Source organism: Pinus tabuliformis, chromosome Q, assembly GCF_031772625.1.
Source record: "Pinus tabuliformis cultivar Carrire ecotype Pingquan chromosome Q, CPIR1, whole genome shotgun sequence".
Classification (NCBI taxonomy): domain Eukaryota; kingdom Viridiplantae; phylum Streptophyta; class Pinopsida; order Pinales; family Pinaceae; genus Pinus; species Pinus tabuliformis.
Window position 1 is genome coordinate 553075096 of NC_142296.1, and position 10809 is coordinate 553085904.

The 10809-nt window shown below is 32.8% G+C and overlaps 1 non-coding gene across 1 annotated transcript; it reads right to left on the bottom strand.

Annotated features, from left to right (window-relative positions):
- Positions 1-9631: 9631 nt before the first annotated feature.
- Positions 9632-9733, bottom strand: LOC149220643 (U6 spliceosomal RNA). Its single transcript, XR_016249782.1, has one exon. It is a non-coding gene; the product is annotated as a U6 spliceosomal RNA (small nuclear RNA).
- Positions 9734-10809: the final 1076 nt, after the last annotated feature.

Consider the following 10809-nt stretch of genomic DNA (forward strand, 5'->3'; position numbering starts at 1 on the left):
TATTTTCTTCATTTTCCATTATTTTCCTTCATTTTACTCCTCACATGCAACATTTGACTTTCCACCTCCCTTTGCTCCTAATTTCCATTATTTTCATAAATAAATGTGCCAAAAATGCCTTTTTTCCTTTCCAAAGCCTTAGCCATTTCTTTTGCCAATTTCCTTAGCCATAAACAACCAAATGAACACCCCCCTAGGATGTCTTTCCCAACATTCATCTTTGAATAAGTGTCCCTTTCATCCGTGGTTATTGTTTTTAACTTGTTTTACATGGAATTCTCACCAGGGTTATTACATCATTAACATGAAAAACATACACACATGGACACAAAAATTTGACATGGAAACCCAAAAGGGAAAAATCACCAATATGTTTGTCAATATGTTGTAATCTAAGCTTCTACTTAGTTGCATCAATTTGTTTGTGATCACCCACTCATGGGAAGCCCCAAACCCCTTCAAATCAGCAAACCACAACTTGCCAAGAGGCACCAACCTCTTATAAATGTAGGCCACAACCTACTTCATCCAATTGGCCCAATTTTCATAAAATTTTCAAACTAATGACAGTGGCCTACTTCAATTACAAAAAGCATAAAGAACCTAGTCTACTATCTCTTACAACTTCTTCCTCTCTTTTCTGCATCCACTCTCTCGGTTGGCCTCTTATTTTTACCTCCAACTTTGTTACTCTCACAACTATTCTATTTTCCTTTCATTATATACACACCACTAAATACACTCTTAGTTATCCCAAAGCCAACAACACTCAACACATGTAGTGTTCGACCCAAAAACTCAACATCTAAGAGTTTTCATTCAAGTGCATCATGCAAAACAATCATTAGTCGGCCAACTCATCATTCAATGCACACATACATCAGTATGGCTCACTGGTCTTCAATTAAGAACATGATTGTGGGAACTCTTACAAAATCTCTTGGAACTTTAAGACTCTATATCCATTAACACACCTTTTGAGATTTTAATTATACATTGTGGCTCTCTTTTCTTATGCAATTAGATTTCCACTGCTAAATTGAATTTTGATTGCACCTTTCTTTTCTCGGTACAATTGAAATACTTGGTTCAATCAATTTTCATATGGCATAAAACGTATTGTGGATTTTCAACCTTTCATGAGACCATGGGTTTTATTCAACTCTGTACAAATCATAGAATTTGAAAGGATCTTGAGTCTTCTCTAGCCATGTGAAAGGATTTCTTCCATTTAATATTGAATGGCACAAGGAGTACTTCGTTTTTCTTTTGGTCACACTGTAGAGAAAATCCATCATTGAAATAATGCGCTCCAACAATTCCATTGACCAAATTCTATGAATTAGTACACTACAGTATCATCAACCTTAATTTCGTTGTGTGAGTGATTCTTGTGGTTCTAAGATTAATTTCATCAATTGAAGGATTTAACGAAGGTTTCAACATTTAGCAAGCCTTTAAATTTTGATAGAAAAATCACCAAATATTTCTTATTCTGTATTAAATGGCCTTAACACCAAATATGGGCACACCTTTCAATGTTAGTCGGGGTTTGGAGGTCAGGGATCAATCAAACCATTACTTTGAAGCCCAATAGGTCGATGGTATGACTCGCTGGAGACCCGATTAGGCAGGGTTTGGGGCGCAACTGTCCTTTTATTTTTATTTTCTCTGAAAACCAAATACATGGGAAAAATTCACCAAACTGACCCCCTGGAACAAACCTCATTATCCTACCACATCAGCCTACTACGTCACGTTGATGTCATCTTGGGCATGTGTTGCCTCCTATGTGGTGACATGTGTCACCTAGATTTGTCCCACTTGAAAATACCAAAAACACATGCCACATATCCTCTTCCTGTGCTACCATGTCACCTCGTATTGATGTCATTGAGATCATGTGGCCACCTCCAAGTGGTGCCACTGATCACCCTTGCTAGCGAATTAATGCTTGCCTCTTATAGCTAGTCCCACAGAGGCTAGGGGTTGGGGGGCCAGTACTTTGGACTCTTGCTAAAATTTCCTGAACAAGTGACCTCCCAACTAGGCCTAACTATGACTAAGTCCCGAAATTACTCCAAAATCCTCCTAATTCAGAAATAAAGAAATTTATTGGCAAGACATGAGGGAGCGACCGAACGTTGAGCCATGGAATCCTGCCTACTGATCTTTTTTATCTGCATACTTTAAATGGACATGTATTTCACTCCGGAAATCCTTTTTTAGGTTTTATTATACTATTGGAAATCTCTTTTTGATCATTATACAATTGTGCCACTTCTAGGAGAATTTGAACTAATATCCGAAGGCAGACATAAAATCAATGTTATATCCCCCCCTTTGACTATGGCCAAGGCTATAACTCCAATATAATAAGAAATAAAACACCTCAACGCCAAACATACTATGGATATGGCATCAATGCAGGCCATTTGACATAAATACAACACACTCGATGCCACCTGTCATCCTAATAATGAGAACTATCCAAAAATTGCCCCCTTTGGCATTGATGGAAATAGTTCCATTGTAGCAACTCCCCCTGAAATCAAGTAGGTTTCTCCTCCATATATACACTCCTCGTATCATCAATAATCATTCCACTCAGAAACTTATTCTCCCCCTTTGACATCAATGCCAAAGGATGCACAAAATGAAAGGAACGCTCCCTCAAAATTTGCAGCATACCCTTTAATGGAACCAACAAAATGAGTAGTTGCCTATAATCATACAAATCAAGTCATTTATCTATAGGAGAAACGTCTCCTATATTCTTCCTAAGATAACCAAAGGGTTATTGTGATAGTGTTATTCTTCCTAAATATAACACATTTTTTGGTGTTCTTAAATATAATGCGACTTCTGGAGTAAATATAAAGTTTTATTTATTCACCATACCTCTCATTTATTTATATTTTTATTAATTTACTATACCTCTTTTATAAATATGGTATTTGGGCCATACGATTCACTTAAATAAAACCTCTTTTTTGAGCCTTCTTAAATAGAAAGCGGGTTATGGAATAAATATAAAAGGAGCTTTTATTTAGTTTACCATACCTCTAGTTTATTTTATTTATATTTATTTACCATACCTTTGGAGTAAGTATAAAAAGAGGTTTTATTTATTTATCATACTCCACTTTATTTATATTTTTATTTATTTACACGTAAATATAAGGTGACTTATAGAGTAAATATAAAAAAATGTTTTCCATTATTCTTTATATGATTATGACTAAACAGATGCAAACTTGGAATATGACAATAACATTATTCAATCTTTAAACATGAAAATAAGAGACTTGAATTTTTAAATAAAATGAATTATTCTTTTGTCACCATTTGCTCCAAAAAATAAGGTCATTTTCTCGAAATTAACTCCAATACCATGAAATACGGGAAAATGAAAGCAAAAACCTTTTTACACCGAATGTGGAGGGTGAAATAACTATCATAAATACCTATTCTTGAAAATTAAGGCGAATCGAAGGTTGCAACTCCTAATTTCAAGGGCTAAATTTACTTTTTTCTACTCTCTCCCTTAAAATAAGGTGAGATAACCTCCATACCTAATTTTTTTATAAAATAAATTTGAGGCAATTTGTAACAATGCACAGTGATACAAAATATTAGCCCAATAAAAATATAAAACCCCTTAATTTTGCCCCAGGACAAAAATTCGCCCCTAAAATTTTCCATGATAAGCATTCACTTGACATCCACCCCAAGTCAATCCTATAAACTAACTAATGTTTGAAAGTTTCTCTTTCTAACTCAATCCACAAGATTTTTCTATAAATACTAATAAATCTCAATATAAATCCGCTAATATAAATACTAATAAATCTCAATATAAATCCACTAATATTCATGCTAGACACAAAAGAACACTCAACATCCACAACACAATACTGCAACAACTAATTAGATACCTTGTTAGCGTGCATGGTGGAACAAAAATCCCTTTACATACTCTCATTAGGTAAACCCTTATCATACTAACTTATAATCTAAAATGAAGAACCACTAAATTACTAATATAACTTACTTTATTTCTACCCATGAGTATAATCCTTTAACAAAAGCAAAAAAAATCAAAACAATAAATAATAGACTAGTTTTAACCTTCTCACTTAACATGGGTGAGCAATCTCAACCATCACATGCAATGTACAATAACCCTACGAAACCACATCTCTTTGTAATATATTCTTAAAACTCAACTCATAAAATATATATATATATAATAATATAAATAAATAAATTATTAAATCATCTTAAGGGTTATATTTATAACAACACCTCTCAACACACATGCTCATCCAAACTATCTCACTGTGGAAAAAAAAGTTGTGCACCACATTGATCTTCATCTCTCTCTATGTTTACATTCTCGTTTGTAAGATTATATCTTCATTTAAGAACGGGTATATACGGGTATATTTATTTAAATATTTAAATGTAAGAATGAGTATATTTTATTTTATTTTGTAAAAAGTTGTTTTAGAATTTAACATAAAAGATGTTGTAATTTCTATAAATGAATGTAAATATTTAAATGTTGTTCTAGGAATATGTTATAGTGTGTAGATGAGTATAAATATTTATTAAAAATATAGTATAATACCTATAAAATAAAGCATTATGCAAAATTAGCTTAGATCCATCTTAAGTATGGATAAACCAAGCATCTAGAGGGATCAAGTTTGAAATTTAGAAATTAGGATGGATTTAAGCTAAATTTTTAAATAGAGTTCATCATAACAAATATTGTGTACAATGCCATACTATGGGCTATGACATTTTATAGTTTAATTTAATTTTATAATTTTATAGTTAAAATTATTATTATTAATTTTTTATTTTTTTTTCTTCTGTAATTTTAATTATTAATAAATTTGCATCTTTTATTATTTTATTTTTGACGAAGTTGAGGAGTATTTTTAGGTATAATAAGGGCTCAATTAAAAAATAACAAAATAATAAAAATAATAAATCAATTTATTATATTATAATTTTGATTTTATTAATAAAATTACAAACAATTATTTCCAAAAAAATCATAATATGCATATTATATTAAGATAAATTTAAATAATAATTATTCATATTTGTAAACCTTAAAAAAATTAATAAATTAAAGCACTAGAACTATAATTAAAAAATAAAAACATTTCTAAATACAAAAACGTGAAATATATATTATATAATATAAATAATAAATATATAAATAATAACTATGATTGATTAACCATATAAATATAAAAATGTGTAATATATATAATATAATATAAATAATAAATATATAAATAATAACTAAGTTATTAACCGTATAAATTAAAAGAATAATTGATATTAATAACTATTATATTTCCTCATATTTAAATTTAATTAATAAACATATAAAATTCAATATTTATAATAAACATTTTAAAATTTATATATATATATATATATTGTGTATATCGTATTAAAAAATTTAAATTATAAAAAAATATAAATCATGTAAAAAAAATAGACGTATTATCAGGGTTTAATAAAGTAAAAAATAAGAATATTTCTACATATAGAGATGTGAAATTTATATAAGTCAAATAATATTATTATAAACTAGTATAGATTTCCTAATGGGAGTGATATCAGAAATGAGTGATATAAAGGTTAGTGCATTTAATCCCCTTCCCATGTGAAGCATGTAGAAGAAGCCTCTAGTGGCGAGTGGGAACCGATGGTTCTCGAATGTGTTATTGGTGTATTTGATAATTGGACTTCCCGAGGACTTTTTTAGTGGCATAAGGTAATGGGTGACAAGAATTTAATGAGAGACATTTCTTTAAGAGTGCATGGTGGCTCACTGTCTTTTGCCATCCCTTGCCCTACAAACTAAGACAACAAGGGTGATCATTGTTTTAGGACCTGGTGGTTCTACCTCCTTCATGGCGGTGGTTCAGTGCATAAAAAATTGGGACCTAGGATTGTGGAGAACTATACAGATAGTGGGAAAGCTTTTGGCATTGGTGTAAGTAGGACAACAATTGGATCTGGCTGCCAAACCAACTTCTCTCTAGGTCACTCCAACTTCCATCTCGTTGGTAAAATTTTCATGTCTAGCTATAATTTTAATTCATGTTCTGTCTTTCTGTTGGTATGTTAGTTTCTCAGTATTAGCAGTAGTATGGCTCCTGGTGTTTAAGGTTGAGGCTATCATTAGTGACAATAGCCTAATTTTGGTTTATGTTTCTTTCCTCGTCAACAATTCATCTATGGTGGTCCATTGGTGAGGTGGTGTCGTTGCCTGCAAGGATTATCTTCCTTTTGCGAGGTCTAGGAGCTATCTTAAGCTCAAGGGAACTGGAGTAGGTCGGGCCCTTGGTTGTGGTGTGTGTCTAGTGTGGGAAGAAGTTGGTATATCCCAAGAAGGCTAGTGGAGGGTGTCAACTTGTCACTATATGGTATCTTCATGACTTTCATTGCACATTCCACATTAGAGTTGTTACTACTGATACAACCTAGGATTTTCACAAGAGTCGGTATACAAAGTGGAAGGCTTTGGGTTGGTGGCATGTGGTAGTAAGCTCAAGGCCCATGCAATGCCAATGTGGATGTGCTCGCAAGGTTGTAGGGTCATGAGGCAAAGGCATTGTCCATCGTGTAGAAGATCGATATTTTGGGGAAGGGGTTGACCAACAACCAACCCTTTTGTCGGGAAGAGTAAAACTGCCCCTCCATTGGATTCTCTAGAAACATAGATTCAAAATGTTACCATGCCTCTAGAGCAGCTAGCACATGATCGACATGAGGACCGAAATGGAATTATTGCTTTTATGAATGACCTTCAACATAATCAATGACACATGATGGATAGGATGGTCTCACTGTGTCGTGGCGAGAGAAGGATTCATGAGAGCTTGGATCGTCTCGAAGGTAGGATGGAACATATGGAAGCTCATGTTCATGAAGCCTTTTGTCGTCCTCCGCCACTAGGAAATGGACCGAAAATTCTAGCTCTGAGTAACTTTGTTGACCAAGGATGAATGTTGGTTGCATTTTGGTTCTTGGGATCTTCTAGTTTTTTTGGGCTATCTGTATGTGGTCTTTAAGTCTAATTTTGTCGTTGTCATGGGAAACAAGTCCAGTAGGAATGAGGTTGGAAGACTTTTGTGTCCGAACTTCTCATGATGTACCTTTGACATGAATTGATAGAAAATTTAGACTTACCAAAAAAAACCAACATATATTCATCTTAAATCCAAATCTACCAAGCATTAGAAGGAATTAAATCTCTCCACGAGCAAACTTTTCTTTAAATTTTACATTCAAAAATAAATTTACATTTTAAAAGATTTAATCCACTCTTAATAAATCCAAAATTAAAATAAACCTATATTAATTTTAATTATCAAATTATATTTAAAAAATTCCACATAATATACCTAGATATTATTTTATATAAGCATTACCTAAAATATGAGTTATTTTTTAGTTTACAATGAAGATGTTGTAGAGTTGAGGCTTCTGTGATCCATATCAAGTTTACAAAAAAAAATTTGGGAAAGATCACATGAAATACCATTTGTCGACCCGTTTCGAACCAACCAATGTAATTTATAATCAAGACAATGAAAATGTTTTAAAATATATTTTTTTTATAAATTATTAAAATAATCTACATTAGATATTATAGTTGGTTTCATTATGAAAATGATATCCAATGTTATTTTTAAAAATTATCTGATCTCAATGTGTCCCTTATAAAAATTTAATATTTAATATAAGTAGGTGGATAACCATTATTCGTCAGATCTTCAAAAGAACTCAATTTCCTATTAAAACACAGAGAGAAACAATAAATGGCCATGGTAGTTGAAGTAAATTTTCGATTCTACAAGACCACAAGTATGGATTACAATGGAATTAGAAGAAACAGAAGGGAATGTGCAAGTTCCCAGCTGTAATATAGAATGCAATAAATAAATATATTTATATATGTGGATTTGTCTGGTAACAGCAGGTGGAGAATTTCCAAATTACATATGTGACCACCTAACTGTACTCATTAAGGCTGAGCATGTGAAAAACTATGGCATTGACCTTGACGAGCGCACCGGATAGAAGGTGAATTCGTCCTCGCAGTCGTATCCGTATTGACTAAGTATTGGCTTCTAATTTTTATCATTGGAAAATGATGTGAGAGAGATGGGCAGGCCGTCTCCCAGGCATGTTAAGTTCAATACTTCATGCGTGATGTGAGAGAGATGGGCAGGCCGTCTCCCAGGCAGGTTAAGTTCACTACTTCATGCATGAGTCAGGGTTGGAATTTCAAAAGAGATTCAGCCGTCAAATTTGACATAGTTATTTGACGGTCAAATCACCTGTTTTCGGTACTATGATTTCTTATTTGTCGGAGCACATAACTTGTGATGCATCATACGTCACTGGTTTTGTCAGGCTTATCCATTTGTGTAGTATATATCGGGCATACTTGTCAGGTACCTGTTTTCGGTACTATGATTTCTTATTTGTCGGAAGTGATGCATCATACGTTACTGATTTTGTCACGGTTATCCATTTGTCTAAGAATATAACGTATACTTATCGGGTTACACGAGTATATACTTTTTATTTCTCTTAATTACATTACATTGTTATGTAGTCAGAAAATTATAGAAAATTTGGTACAATTTTGATAAAATTTGAAAGATTTTTTTGTAAATTTAGGTTATAACTGTCAAACTTCAGGATTTTGGGTGCGCTAAGGGTTTTTGATGGTGCTGAATCTAATTCCACCATCAAAAACAAGATTCAAATACTCTTACTTGAAGATTTTTTGAAACAAAAAAATTGTCAGATTCTTGCCCTTTTCTTTGGTAGACAACCCTTTATTCAATATGCCAATACGTCCAATTCCACCATCAAAAACATGATTCAAATACTCTTCTTTCAAGATTTTTTGAAAAAAAAAATGTCGGATTCTTGCCATTTTTTTGGTAGACGATGCCTTATTCAATATGTAATATTGATGGAGTCTTTTTTAGCTAGACAACGCCTTATTCAATATGTAATGTTGATGGAGTATTTTTTTGGTAGATGACGCCTTATTCAATATGTAAACGATGCCTTATTCAATATGTAATATTGATGCAGTCTTCTTTTGGTAGACGTCGCCTTATTCAATATGTAATATTTTTTTGGTAGACGACGCCTTATTCAATATGTAATATTGATGGAGTCTTGGAGTTACCAATTGATTTAAATGTGGTTCAGAGTTTCGAAGTTCGGTGATTGCTAATTTCATGAAATTGTGCCAGCTCGAGAGTGTCCAAAGAATTGAACCCTTAACCTCTCAATAGCATAAGTGCTTTCGTCCACCAATTAACCTAACATTGATTATTTTGTTATATATAAGAACCAATCAATTTAAAATTATATATATATATATATATATATATATATATATATATAAATTAAAGTTAGTGTTATGAATGAATTAAATGAGTCATGGGTACATGGTATTTATATAAAATAAAGTCTATAAATATGCTAAGAATTCTCATTTTTAATGAGAGGCAAAATTTAATGGGTGAAACAATGGCTCACTTATAGTTTAGTTTTTTTTTTCAGTAAAAAAAATTTGGACCATTTCTCGATTTGTGCGTGTCATCCTTGCGCAGGGGCCATGCTAATCTTCTCTGTATCGTTCCAATTTTATAGTTGAGTTTAAGCTTAATGTAATTAACATTGTTGTGTTTTCTAACTAAATTTGGTGTAATGTTGGTAGCTTTTAGCATTTACTCTATTTTATTTAAAGTTTTTTTGTCTTCTTGTTTTCATTATTAACAATTGGTATATGAGCCCCAAAGCATAGGTTGTTGTTGTTATTGATGTAAGGTAGGTTTGTTAAGAAATATGGAGATAACTACAACCAGTGATATGGAAAAGTTGAACAGGACTCCCTATGAGAATCACAAATGGATGATCTATTGATTTTGAAGGAATAGTATTTTTCAATTAAGTGAGTGGCAAAGAAACTCTCATCTATGATAGATGAACCAGGAAATTTGTTAGACAAGAAGGTCATTGCTACAATTTGACAATACCTAGCAAATGAATGACTACTTCAACGTGGTTGGTGAGAAGACAACAAAAGGATCATGGAAAAAGTTGCATGATTTGTATGAGAAAAACATAGCATCAAACAAAATTGTTTTGATGAAGGTGGTGTTCGATTAAGGAATTACTGAGAGGGGGTGGTGGAGGAGGGGTTAAATAAATAATTAATGTTAATTTTAACTTTTAATCCCAAATCTTATTTTCTTTATTAACTTTGAAATCACCCATATGTCCATACACAACTAAATATATAAGCATCAGAGTATATCATTCACATTAACACACATCATTTATAACACCTTCCTCCCACATCCACCCAAGTAACCACACCAATCGGGGTAAACAAGAGACAAGACGCTACTATGATTAGATTCGACCTCCTAGGTGACCTTAAGGAAGTGGAATCGATAGAACATCACACACAGTCATCCAACATCATCAACAGAACCCTTAGAAGACAAATCGACCACTTAGACAGCCTATCCCTGGGTCCCATTATTGTTGTGGACCTCTGAGGCCATAGTCGCTCTCATGCTATGGGCAAGGGAGTGACAAGAGACCTAAAGTCACTCTCATAGGCCTGCATGCCAGCCACTGTGGACCAAACTTGTCAGTTCTGTGTTAGTGACCCCGTGATTTAAGCTACCTTTTAAGGCACAGAGCCTAGGCCACTGCCCAGAATGGAATGAAATC